This window comes from Macrotis lagotis, chromosome 5 (assembly GCF_037893015.1).
Source record: "Macrotis lagotis isolate mMagLag1 chromosome 5, bilby.v1.9.chrom.fasta, whole genome shotgun sequence".
Classification (NCBI taxonomy): domain Eukaryota; kingdom Metazoa; phylum Chordata; class Mammalia; order Peramelemorphia; family Peramelidae; genus Macrotis; species Macrotis lagotis.
The window spans coordinates 84,857,860-84,872,049 of record NC_133662.1 but is presented as its reverse complement, the minus strand read 5'-3'; the positions used below and the strand labels follow the sequence as shown (position 1 = coordinate 84,872,049).

The following is a 14,190-nucleotide window of genomic DNA, read 5'->3' as shown; positions in this document are numbered from 1 at the left end:
TGATAATATTCATATGAACCATCTCAGTTAATAGAGCAGGTAGAGGGAGCTTTTATAATTGAAGCACAGGAGAAAGCTGAATTTGAAGATAAAACATGGTGTAAAAATGTAGTCAATAGGACAAAAAAGGGAAATGGAATGGGAGAAAGAAAAAGGAGAGGGGGGAATAGTCCAAGATATTTCACATAATAAGATTTTTTTATTACTAAGAGCTATGGCAATGATATGGAAGGGGGGAGGCAAGGGGGAATGAGGGAACCTTTGCTCTCATCAGAGATGGCTAGGAGAGGAAACAGCAAATATACTCAATGGGGTATAGACATCTGGAGTAAGAAGGAGGGGGGACCAAGGGGAAGGGGTGGGGATGTGAATAAAGGAGAAGAGGATGGACCATGGGGGGAGAGTGGTCAGATATAACACATTTTCTTTTTTGCTTCTTGCAAGGGGCTGGGATTGGATGGCCTACCCAGGACCATAGGGCCAGGTAGATTCTGGGCCTAAGGGGTGGTATGGGGGCTCAGGGCTTCTTGGCCCCAGGACCAGGGATCTATCTGCTGCGCCACTCAGCAACCCTACAGCAGAGTCAGAGTGAAAGGAGAGAGAAAATATAGTACATGGTAGTGGAGAAATAAGAAAGGAGGGAGTTGCGATCAACAATGGAAATGTTGGAAAAATATGGAAGTAACTTTTGTGATGGACTTATCATAAAGAATGTGATCCACCCATGACAGAGTTGTTGGTGTTGGAAAAAAGACTGAAGCACATTTTTTATTATTATTATTTGGGGGAGGGTGCAGGACAAGTGGGGCTGGGTGGCCTGCCTGGGGCCACATAGCAGGGTGATCTTTGGGTGTCTGGTGCCAGATTCGGACCCAGGTGCTCCTGGTTCAAGGGCCAAAGCTCTGTCTGTCACCCAGCCACCCCTACTATTATTACTATTTTATTTTATTTTGGGTATTGTATTTTTTTCCCCTCTTTTTGTTTTTGCAGGGCAGTGGGGATCGGGTGGCTTGCATGTCACATGGTTGGGTGATTATTGGGTTTACGAGGCTGGATATAGACTCGAGTGCTTGTGGCTACAGGGCTGGTGCTTCGTCCATTGCACCACCTAGCCATACCTACAATTATTACTATTTTTTTTTAATTTTAATTTTTTTTCTCTCCCCTTTACTTTTTTCACCCAAGCAAGTCTATCTATATTCATGGGGGGAGGGGTATTTTGTTTACTTGTAAACAAGAATATTTTATTAATGTAAAAAAAAAACATTTGTACAAAATGAGAATAAAAAAAAATAAATAAATAAATATTTTCTTCCTTACCCCCTTTTCAATAACCTTCCATGTACACACAATCCTCATGAGCCACATCATCATGCAAATCAAAATTTCTTCTAGATGTTTTCATAAACAGTTCCTCTAAAGTATACTTTATCCCTTCATCTCCATAGCTCTCCAAACCTATCCCTACAGCTCTCTCCAACCTAAATATCAGGTGCGTGATCGCCCACTTTCCCTTTAGCACTAGGAATGGTAGTAAATCATTGTACTCAAACCCTCTTTAACTAAAGTATGAATTGTCAAGATTACTTCCTAACCTCTTTAAGTCCAACTCTTCTAAGTATGCTACCACTCTCTGTCCCTATTATAGTACAAACCTCTAGGCATCTAGTAAAGTAAAGTCAATTCTGATTTAATTAGATATATAGCCTCTTAGTACTCTGTATACTGGGATAAGCTGAGGGCCTTTCTTAAGAACATTGGCATTGATTGTAAGGCATGGAAGACACTGGCAAAGGAGCACCCAGGGTATGAGGCCCTCATCAGAGAAAGAGCTGAGCTCTATGAGCAAGGCAGAAATAAAGTAGTTCAAAGGAAACATGATGTGTATCAGTTTAGAGTAAATTCCCTGGGTGTCCACATGGACTATTTCTGCCTGACCTGCTGTAGAACATTCAGAGTTTATACTGGTCATAATTTGGCTCATACATAGAGATGTCCTTGTGGTTTTCTTTGATATGAAAGGACAGGAATCAACCATACCCATATCCTATAAGTACAGCTATATTCAGCCCTTTTCCTATCCTCAGAGCATTCTTTTGCAAAATTGATTGATTTTATTTCTTAAAGAGTAGCATTCTTTTTCCTGCTGATTTTTTTCCTTTTAAAGGAGTTACTTTTTTTCAATCAATTTTTTACAATTTTCCTGTGTGATTTTCATTTCATTTTTTCCATTTTTCTTCTCCCTCTCATTTTTGATATTTACATTATTTTAAGCTCTGATATGAGGTTTTGGATTTGATTCCAATTCCTTTGAGTCCTCCCATGCAGGTAATTTGTCACTGCTTTCTTCTTCTGAGATGACACTTTTATCATCTTCATCTACTTTCTAGGGTTAACACTGTTTTACCTTTATTTGTTTTTGCTCATTTTAATTGCTGAGATCTGCTCCTGGAGAGTAGAAAGTATACTCCTGAGCTTTTTGTGAAGGAGCATGGATCTCATCGCTGTCTTATCACTAGCCAAGTTGTTGTCTATGCAGATTTTTTTTTCTCCTTTATGTCTAGGTTCTGCCTATGAGGTGATTAGGCACCTACCTGGTCCAGTCTTTTGTTCCAATGTTTTCAGCTTTCAGATATTATATTCATGCTTCTGGCTTGCTTTCTAGCTGCTGGGACCTAGGCTTCATGTGGCTAATAACCTCCTGATGATTTCCTGCTCTCTTGCCTAGCTGGACTTTACTTCCCTTTTACCCCTGAAGAGACAGATCTTGACCAATGATCCTCCATGTTGTCTACAATTGAAATTTTTTTTTGATATCTTTTGGTGGGATATGTAACTTTAATGTCTATGTAGAAGCTTCATTTAATGTTGTTTAGGGAAAATCTCTTGGCGCATTCTAGTTTCATGGTACCATCTTGATTCTACCTTGGAAGTCCCTGTTAAATATAATTGTATATGTACAATCTATATGAGATTGTATATTGACATAAAGAGTGAGGAGGGATGGGAGTGTAGCAGAAAAATATGTAACTCAAAAATTTGCAAAAGGATGAATCTTAAAAGTGTTTTTTGCACATAATTAGAAAAAAATTAAATAAAAAATTAAAATAAATTCACTGAAGAATAAAAATAAATCCTTAAAACATAAGATTAACTAAATGAAAAAGGAGGCACAAAGCTTTTAGAATTGACCAAAAGTAAAGTAATGGCTTTATGAGAAATTAAGAAACAAAAAAAAAGCAAAGCAAACAGAGAAAAAATAGAAAACTCTGAAATATCTCATTGGGAAAAGCCTGGGAAAATAGATCCAGAAGCAATAACCTAAAATTATTGAACTTCCTTAAAGTCATGATCAAAAAGATAACCTAGATATCATCATTCAAGGAATTACCCAGGAAAATTTCCCTGATATTCTAGAAATCAAATATAAAATAGAAATTAAAAGATGCTACCAATCATCGCCTAAAAGAGATCTCAATATTGAAGCCAAATTCCAAAGTTTTCTGGATCAAAAAATAAATATTGTAAGCAGTCAGAAAAAAGTAATTCAAGTATGATGGAATCACAGTCAGGATAACAGAAGATTTAACAGTTTTTACATTAAAAGATAAACAAGGAATATGATATGTCAGATGGCAAAAAATCTTATATTCCAAGATTCCACTACCCAGTAAAACTGAGCCTAATCTTTCAAGGAGAAAATGGAAATTCAATGAAATAGAGGATTTTCAAACATTCTTGATGTAAAGACCTAAACTGAATAGAAAATTTGATTTTCAAAGACAAGACAAGAAAAACAAAAAGACCAGCAGGAAAGGAAAATCATAAAGGATTTACTACAGTTAAGCAATTTGCATTTCAACATGAGAAGATAATATTGGGAACTCATAAGAACTTTTTATTATTAAGACAATTAGAAAAAATACACACACATCTCAATAAATGAAGGGATGGTACTGAAAAAATAAAATCAAAGGTAAGAGAGGAATACATTGGGAGAAAGTGAAAGGGAGAGATAGATAGAAGGGGTAAATTATCTCACATAAAAGAGGTAAGAAAAAATTTTTACACTGAAGAGTAAGGGGAGAGGCGAGGAAGAGTGAGGAAAATTTGCTTTCATCAGAACTGACTCAAAGAGAAAATAATACACATACACAATTGAGTACTGAACTCTGCCTTAATCTACAGATAACAGGTTGTCAATGAGATAAGAGAGTGAGGGTAGGGGAAGTCATAGAAAGGAAGACAGATTGGGGAAGGAAGTATTCAGAAACAAAACAACTTCTGAGGAGGGCTAGCATGAAAGGTTAGAGAGAAGAGAATAAATGGGGTGCACAGAAACAGGATGGAGAAAATACAGGTAACAATATTAGATGGAAAAAATTAAAGCAGTTTTCTTTGATAAAGCTTTCATTTTTTTTAAATCAAAGATTTTATTTGAATTTTACAATTTTCCCCCCAATCTTACTTCCCTCACCCCAACCCCCCTCAGAAATTAATTTGTCAGTCTCTACATTTTTTCCATGCTGTACATTGATCCAAATTGAATGTGCTGAGAGAGAAATCACATCCTTAAGGAAGAAACATAAAGTATAACAGATAACAAGATCAGACAATAAGATATTAGGCTTTTTTTCCTAAATTAAAGGTATGCACATTTTTGTTGCCCGTTGGGTGAAGTTCCAAATTTCTCTCCAGGAAGGCTGGATGAGCTCACATCTCCACCAACAATGTAATAGTGTACCAGATTTCCAACAACTCTTCCAACAATGATTATTATCCTTTCTAGTCATATTGGTCAGTCTGAGAGGTGTGAGGTGGTTCCTTAGAGAAGCTTTAATTTTCATTTCTCTAATAAGTAATGATTTAGAGCAATTTTTCATATGACTATGGATTACTTTGATCTTCTCCTCTGTAAATTGCCTTTGCATGTCCTTTAACCATTTGTCAACTGGGAATCTTTTTTTTTAAATATGACTCAGTTTTCTTTATATTTTAGATATGAGCTCTTTGTCAGAAATGTTAGTTGTAAAGATTGCTTCCCAGTTTACTACATTTCTTTTGATCTTGATTATAATGGTTTTATCTATGCAAAAGCTTTTTAATTTAATGTAATCAAAATCATCTAGTTTGTTTTTAGTGATGTTGTCCATCTCTTCCTTAGTCATAAACTACTTCAATTTCCATAGATCTGACAGGTAAACTAGTCCTTGATCTTCTAGTTTGCTTATAATTTTGTTTTTTTATGTCTAAATCCTGTAACCATTTTGATCTTATCTTGGTATAGGGTGTGAGGTGTTGGTCTAATCTAACTAAATAGTATATATATATATATATATATATATATATATATATATATATATATATATATATGAAATCTATACTAACTTCCAATTGTCTCAGCAGTTTTTCTCAGAGAGTTTTTATCCCAGTAGCTGGACTCTTTGGGTTTATCAAACAGCAGATTACTGCCATTCATCAATTTCTGCCATTGCACCTAGTCTATTCCATTGGTCCACCACTCTATTTCTTAGCCAATACCAGTTTTGATGACTGATGGAAAGCTTTCATTTTTCAAAGAAAGAGAACTGAGTCATGTTCCTAAAAATAAGAGCTCTTCTCCACTTGATAAATTATCAAAAAATGAAGTTTTTAGATAAATGAATGAAAGATATTCATAACCATATGAAAAAATATTCAAGCTCACTATCTATTAGCAAAAGCAAATTCAAACAATTCTGATGGATTATCTCATATCTGTTAAGAAAATGATAAACATTTGAAGTGATGCGGGAAAAATGAGATATTAATGTATTTTTAGTGGAGCATTATGTAGAGCAATTTGAAACTATGTCCAAAGGTCCCTAAAAATAATGCATACCTCTTGACACAGCAGTACCATTATTAGGTCTGTATCCCAAAAGAAATTTAAAAAAAAAAACAAAAAGGAATAGGACCCAATGTATAAAAACATGTATGACAACTCTTTTCTTTTGACAAAGAATTGAAAATTGAACAGATGTCTGTCAGTTGCAAACAGCTAAATATTTTGAATTATGATTGTAATGGAATACTATTATGACCAAAATGATGATCAGGATGCTCTCAGAAAAATCTGGAAAGACTTCCATGAACTGATGCAAAGTGAAATGTCCTATGTGCAAATAACAGCAATATTGTAAGATGATCAGTTGTCAATGACTAAGCTATTCTCATCAATACAATGATCCAAGACAACTCTGATAATCTTATGATGAAAAATGCTTTCCATCCATGGAAAAAGAACTGATAGTGTCTGAATACAGTTTGAAACTTACTTTTATACTTATTTTTTTTAGGGGGAGATCTATATTTGTTTTTTTTTCAATAAACCTATTATAGAAATATTTTGTAACATATATCAAATTGTTTGCTTCCTCAATTGGGAGAGGGGGCAGAAGAAAAGAAAGAATTTCAAATTCATAGGGTTAAAAATAAATATTAAAAATTTTATATAATAATTAAATCAACTTTTTAAAAAATGATATTTGCCTTTCTGAAATAGAAAGTTGTCAGATATCTTCTATAGTTTTAGGTCACTATATTCAGTTCCTGACTCAATGAAAATGTACTTATGTTTTAAATAGACTTCTTATTGTCTTTTTTAGATGTTTTAGATATTTTTAAAATTCAATTATTAAATAGTTTTAATTGTACTTTGAGGTTCATGAGTGTCCATTGGATTATTTTTAAGAAAACTAAAATTTAACCTCTCTGGACTAAGCCAAATTTAGGTGTAGTCTTTTGCTATTTGTATTTTCCTTTTCCTTTGCAGAATCATCTTTCTTGTTCTATCCTCTAAAATATGGGTATGTTTTGGGAGTTTATCCTGAAAAATCTCTTCTCTGTCTCTGTCTCTGTCTCCCTTGGTCTCTCTTGGTCTCTCTCTCTCTCTCTCTCTCTCTCTCTCTCTCTCTCTCTCTCTCTCTCTCCCTTCCTCTCTCTCTTTCGCTCTTTCTCTATGTCTGTGTGTCTGCATATCTGTGTGTGTCTCTAGCTATCTCTCTTTCTCTGTGTCTCTGTGTCTGTGTCTGTCTCTGTCTGTCTTTCCCACCCCATCTCTCTCTCCTCCATCTGTCTTTGTTTTGGTCTCTTTCTTTTCTCTTTGTTTCTCTGTCTCTTTATGCCTGACTCTGTGTCTTTGGCTATCTCTCTATTCCTCTCTCTCTGTATCTCACATTTCATCCACTTCCATGGATTCAACTATAATCCCTGTGTATATTAATTCCTAAATCTGTAGATCTAGTCCCAGTTCCTCTCCTAAACTGCCCAGTTATCTTTAACTAAATATCTCTTAAAATGCTGCAATGATTGCTTCATTGAACTAGGAAAATAGTAACTAAATTTACACGAAGGAACAAAAGGTCAGAGGGAATTAATGAAAAAAAACTTGAAATGAAGGTGGACTGGCCAAAATATATCTAAATTATAGACAAATAAATAGATCTAATCTATTATATTATAAAGAATTATTCATCAAAACTGTTTTGTATAGAGGACCAATCCTGGAGTAGTAGGATCTGAATTCAAATCTGACCTCAGACACTTAATAAAACACTTTGCCTTGCAAAAAAAAAAAAAGAAAGAAAATTGTTTAATAACAACAATATGGTGTTGATATCTAAACCAGGAAGAACCAAAACAGACAAAGAAAATTATAGACCAATCTCCCTAGTGAACTTTGATGCAAAAATCTTAAATAAAATTTTAGCAAAGAGATAACAAGTTATCTCAAGTAAAGTACACTGTGATCTGGTAGGATTTATACCAAGTAAATAGTGATGGTTCAATATTAGGGAAGCATTCAACATAATTGAACATATCAATAACAAATCCAATAAAAATCATATGATTATCTTAATAGATACTGAAAAAGTCTTTGATAAAATATAATATCAACTCCTATTAAAAACATTAGAATGTATAGGAATAAATGGAGTTTTCCTTAAAATAATAACAGTATCCATCTAAAACCATTAACAAATACTATATGTAGTCGGGATAAACTAGGAACGTTTCTAGTAAGATCAGGGAAGATACAAGGATGCCTGTTATCATAATTACTACTCAATATAATTAACTTCATCAATAAGAGAAAAAAAGAAATTGAAGGAATCTTAATTGGCAAAGAGGGAGCAAATATTTTACTCTTTGTAGATGATATGATGATGATATACTTAGAGTACCCAAGAAAATCATTTTAAAAACTCCTTGAAACAATTAACAAATTTAGCAAAGTAGCAGAATACACATAAATCATCAGCATTTCTATATATGAACAAGAAAATCTAAGAACAAGAGATAGAGAATTTTCATTTAAAATAATTGCACACAACATTAAATTGGGGGGACTATACCTCACAAAACAAATACAGAAACTGTATGAACACAATTACAAAACACTTCTCACACAGATAAAGTCAGATCTAAACAATTGGAAAAATGTCAATTGTTCATGGTTAGGTTGAGCTAATACAATAAAAATACCAATTCTACCCAAATTAACTTACTTATTCAGTTCCATACCAATTAAAACTACCAAATAATTACATTCATGAACTAGGAAAAATAGTAAAAAAAAAATCATCTGAAGCAACAAAAGGTTAAGAAAATCAAGGGAACTGATGGGAAAAAAAATGTAAAGGTAAGTGACCTAGCTCTGCTGATCTAAAACTATACTATAAAGCAGAAGGCATCAAAACTGCCTGGTAATTTTTAAGAAATAGAATACTGGATCAGTGGATTAGAATAAGTTTTAGAAAATAGTAAACGACTACAGTCATCTACTGTTTTTTTTTTAAATTTATACAGTCATCTACTGTTTGACAAACCCAAAGACATTAGCTTCTGGGATAAGAGCTCACTATTTGTCAAAAATTGTTGAAAAATCTGAAAAACAGCATGGTTAAAAACTAGGCATAGTCCCACATCTCACACCCCATACCAAAATAAAGTCTAAAGGGGTAAAGGATTTAGACATGTGACACTATAGATCAATTAATAAGACCAAGAAATACTCTATCCTATCTATGGAAAGAGGAGAAATTTATGACCAAAGAAGGAATAGAGTACATTATAAATTGCAAAAATGGATGATTTTGATTATATTAAATTAAAATAGGTTTGCATTAATAAAACCAATGCTACTGAAATTAGAAGGAAAACAGAAATCAGGGAAATAATTTTCACAGCTGAGGTTCTGATAAAAGTCTCATTTCTAAAACATAGAGAACTGCATCAATTTTATCAGGTTACAATCATTCCCCAAATGAAAAATGGCCAAAAGGATATAAAAGAGCAGTTTTCAGATGAAAAAATTAAAGCTATCTATAGTCAAATGAAAAACACTCTAAATCATTATTGATTAGGTAAATTCACTTTATACCTATCAGATTGGCCATTATGATGAAAAAGGAAAATAATCAATGTTGAAGGGAATATGGGAAAACCAAAAACACTGATGCATTGTTGGTGGAATTGTGAATTGATCTAACCTTTCTTGAGAGCAATTTGGAATTAGATCCAAAGGCCAATAAATTGTGCATACCTTTGGATCCAACAATTCCTAGACCTATATTCCAAAGAGATCATGAGAATGGGCAAAAAATTCACATGTACTAAAATATTTATAGTACCTCTTTTTGGAGTGGCAAAAAATTAGTTATTTGAGTGGATGCTCATCAACTGGGTAATGGCTGAGCAAATTGTTATATTTTGATGTGATGAAATACTACTGTTCTATAAAGAATCATGAGGGATGGGACTTCAGAATAATCTGGAAAGACTTTCAAGAACTGATGCTGAGTGAAGTGAGAAGAACCAGAAAAATATTATACACACTCACAGCAACATTGGTTGATAATTAACTATGTTAGACTTGTTCATTTCAGCAGCCCAGTAATCAAAGACTTGTGATGTAAAACATCATCCTTATCTGGAGAAGGATCTGTGGAATTTAAATGCAGACCAAAACTTATTATCTTCCATTTTTTAAAGTAGTTTTATATATTATGGGCTTTTCCCTCTCCATTTTGATTTTCTTCTCTTAGAACAAAACTACCACAGCTATATCCTTTAGCATGATAATACATGTATCACCTATGTTGTATTGCTTTATCTCATGGGGAGGGTGGAAGGAAGGAAGGAATGGAGAAAAGTTTAAGAATAAAAACCTTGCAAAAATGATTGTTGAAAAGTACCATTCCATGTAGTTGGGAAAATAAATAAAATATTTATTTAAAAAAATTTTTACATCCAAATAATTTTTACAACAGTCTAAACTCTCTTTTCTTTTTCCTTCCCTAATCCTGTTAATGAATTCAGCATCTTTCCAGTCACCAAGGCCTATCACTTCAGAGTAAACTTACTCTTCATTCTCCAATCTCCATTAAATCTAATTACCAATTCATATCCATCCTGCTTTGTACAATGTATCTCAAATTCTTCACCTTCTGTCCACTCAAATTTCCAACATACTATTCTATTTTTCTTCATTGCTTGGTTTACTTAAAAAAAGATCTAATTTATCTAATCACTCTACTTTCCTACTCATCTACAGGGACTGCTAAAATCCTACTTTAAAATCTGAAGGTTAGATCTAACCATATCACACTCTCCTTCTTAAGAATTGTCATTACTTCCCTATTATCTTTTGGAACAAATATTAATTCTGTTAGTCTTTTAATAATATTTAAATAATTTTCTAGCCTATCCTTCCAGGTTCATTACATAGGTTACCTATTATGAACTCCACTTCAGGCAAACTGGTTCACTTGCTTCCCTTTCTTTGTGGCAGTTTATCTTTATAAATCATATCTTTGCTAAGGCTGTTTCCTATGTCTGAAATGGATATTCCCTTCATATTGACTTTATAGAATCCCTTACTTTCTTAAATACTCTGGATGGTTACATGCCACAGAGTAGGTGGCAATGGATTAAACTTTTATGTGTTGCAAAGGTCACTAGGACCTCTTCCATCCTTATCAAGGGGAGTGTGAACCTTCTCTTCTTTCATACAACACAGCTAGATGGCACTGAAATCAGGAAGACTAGAATTCAAATATGTCCTCAGGCACTTGGCTAACTGGTGACTTTAGGCAAGTCACTTAATCCAATTCTCCCTATTCAAGTTTATCTCCAGTCATCCTGGTTCATGTCTAGCCATTGGACTCAAGTAACTCTGAGGGAGAAAATGAGGCAGTTTGGTGACTTAGCACAGCATCCCACTCACTCAAATCCAATTCATCTACTCTCATCACATCGCTGCCCTGATGTCATGGTCCTCTTTGAGAATGTAGGACAAACATCATCATCATCATCATATACCCAGCTTAAGTATCAACTCCCCTCAATGCCTATTCATCAGAAATTCTTTTCATAATATTAATTTAATGTTCAATCTATATTGTTTCTCCCATAAACTTTTACAGAGCAGACATTTATTTGTTTTGTCTTCATAATCTCATGGCCAAATATAGTATGTAGTTACAGATTTTAATAATATTAAGTGGATTTGATTTAATATTTTTTCCTTTTCTGTACATAATTACAAGGTTCATCAAACTCCGTTTAAGCAGACAATGCTTAGTGCTATAGACTCACCCTGCAAAAAAAATCTCTATCATTTCTTCTTGTGAAAAAAATTCATCTTCGCCAATTGTGGAATATACCACCTCCTTTTTAAAAAATTCAACAAAATAATTGTTTTTATGCTGGACAACATGTATTTCATCATATAAATGAACTAAATAAGGAAGTACTATGGGATCTTACAAAGAAATACTGAATATATAAATACGGCAGCCCATGAAAAAGCAGCATGATTCCTTTCTCTTTCTAATATTTCTCACATTTCCAAATTGTCCTTCATAATCCCTGGCCCTTCATACCTTCCCAGCTCTCCTAAAAGGAAAATCATGCTATTCCATTCTCAATAACAGAGAAGAGAATAATGTGGAATGGTGAGACTAGCTCAAAGTAAAGATGATTGAAGCTTAAATCATTCTCTGACTCATAAGAAACACATGACCATGAAAAAGCCAATCAAACTCTCAATGCCTCAAGCAACTCACAACTCACTAAAATTGTAAGAGAAAATAACTAATATACAATAGCAGAGGGCCCTTATTCACCCAAGGGGGGCGGGGAGATCACAAAGGCAAAATTCTAGGCTCCTGCTACCTCATGTGGTTGCTTCCGAATAGGTCTCACTTGAGTTGACTTAGATATGTAAGTAATCTCTAACCATTTTTTTAAACCTTCTCAAAGAAGTACATTTTTTTTCGGTAACTATCCCTTTTTGTTTAGAAATATAGATCTGCAAAGTTACTCACAAGATAAAACCACAGTTAATTATACTAGAAAAAATAATGATTTCATGTTAAAATGATTAATGATAGCTCGCTATGTTATTTAGGAAATGTTCTTTCTCTTGTAAATGGTTAGATTGTTGTGTTCGTAAACTTGTGGTTTCTCTCAAGGTAACTACCAAGGATGTCACCGTCCTAGATACCATCCTTCTAAAATCCAGAAAGACTTACATGAACTGAACTGATGTAAAGTGAAATAAGGATGAAGAGGATACCATTGTACTCAGATGTGGCAAGATTGCATGAGGAGGAACTCTGAGTGACTTAATTACTCTTAGCAATACAATGATCCAAGACAATACTAAAGAATTCATCTTGAAACATGCTATTCACCTTCAGAGAAAAACTGCTATCTGAAAAGAGACTAAAGCATACTGTTTTCACTCTTTGTTTCATTCTTTTTTAAATTCATCTTCTAGTACAAAATGACTGGTATGAACATGTTTTACATGGTTGTTTAAAAAAAGATATCTGTCTAGTATTTCTTGACAAACAAATATGTATGCTTCTGCTAGAAACATACATCTATTGGCAGATGCTGGAAATGAGTGTATATGTGTGTGAACTCTCTCTTCCCACAAATTAACATCACCATTGTTTGACTTTTAGGATATCTTAAAGAAGACATATAAAAAAATAATAAAGTGAATAGACCCTGATTCCTCAGTAAAATATTTTTATCTGCTGAGTAAAGGGATAATTCCTTCAATAATAGTCAATTCACACTGACGAAATCTGGTCTCCAAGAGCCAACTAGGAAAGGCAATTTCATCTTTTGTCTTGGAAACATTTTCAGTTAATGAGATTAAGAAGATATACTTTATCTTCTTCGGGTGCCAATAGTCATTGGCACATTCTATAGATAGTATTTTAAAATTCAAAATAGAGGTTACTGTTCTATATGTTTCTCAAATTAATGAGGGAAATCTCATCATCACCTCTTTCAGAAAAATGCTCCTTCAGAGAATTACCAACTGGTAACCTCAACAAAGGTTCAGAAAACATCCCTGATCAATTCCCTACATTTCAAGAGACAACAGATATATTTTCTTACTTAAGGGAAGATAGAAAGTACAAAATGACAAAGTTTAGTATAGAGAATATTGAACTATAAATCTAGAACATCTGGATATGAATTTCAATAAGAAAATAATTGTGGGACACCAATGAAGTTAGTTCATTTCTTGGCCCTCAATTTCATACACAAAGACAGACCACAAAAGTACTTTTTACCACAAAATCTAAGCACCTATGGAGATAATTAGCATTACTCTTTCCATACAAGAAATCATAAATTTATTATTAATATATTCCACTAGGTAAATATATATTTAGGTAAAATATCAAATTATTTTATGCTTCTATAAATATTAGCATAAAGTAGATAAAATAGTATCAGGAATGACTTGACAAATAAGCTTCATAACTTCTACAACCTATGAAATAAGAGTTAATGCTGTTCCTATGTACCTTGAATAAGTGATTACAGAATATGCTGTAAAGTCAAAATATACCCAGAGTTAGGAAAGCCATAAGACCTGATTCTTAGTAACCACAATTCTACTACCTTGTTGGATAACAAGTCATGTCTCTATTTGGATGTCTTTTATTATTTTTTATAGAAAAAAATGAAATCAATGGACCTAACACAAGAATCCCTTCCAATACATCTACTGATTTAAATTTGACACCAATACTTTGAGTACCATGAAAGAGGAATTTTTGAAGCTAACACAGAGTACCTGAGATATATTTATTTGTTATAGGGAGGAACAAAATTAAT

The 14,190-nt window shown here is 33.4% G+C and overlaps 1 non-coding gene across 1 annotated transcript; it reads right to left on the bottom strand.

The window, feature by feature from the left end:
• Nucleotides 1-10,929: 10,929 nt before the first annotated feature.
• LOC141490347 (U6atac minor spliceosomal RNA) lies at nt 10,930-11,060 on the bottom strand. The gene has a single exon (XR_012469184.1). It is a non-coding gene; the product is annotated as a U6atac minor spliceosomal RNA (small nuclear RNA).
• Between the last annotated feature and the right edge of the window lie 3,130 nt (nt 11,061-14,190).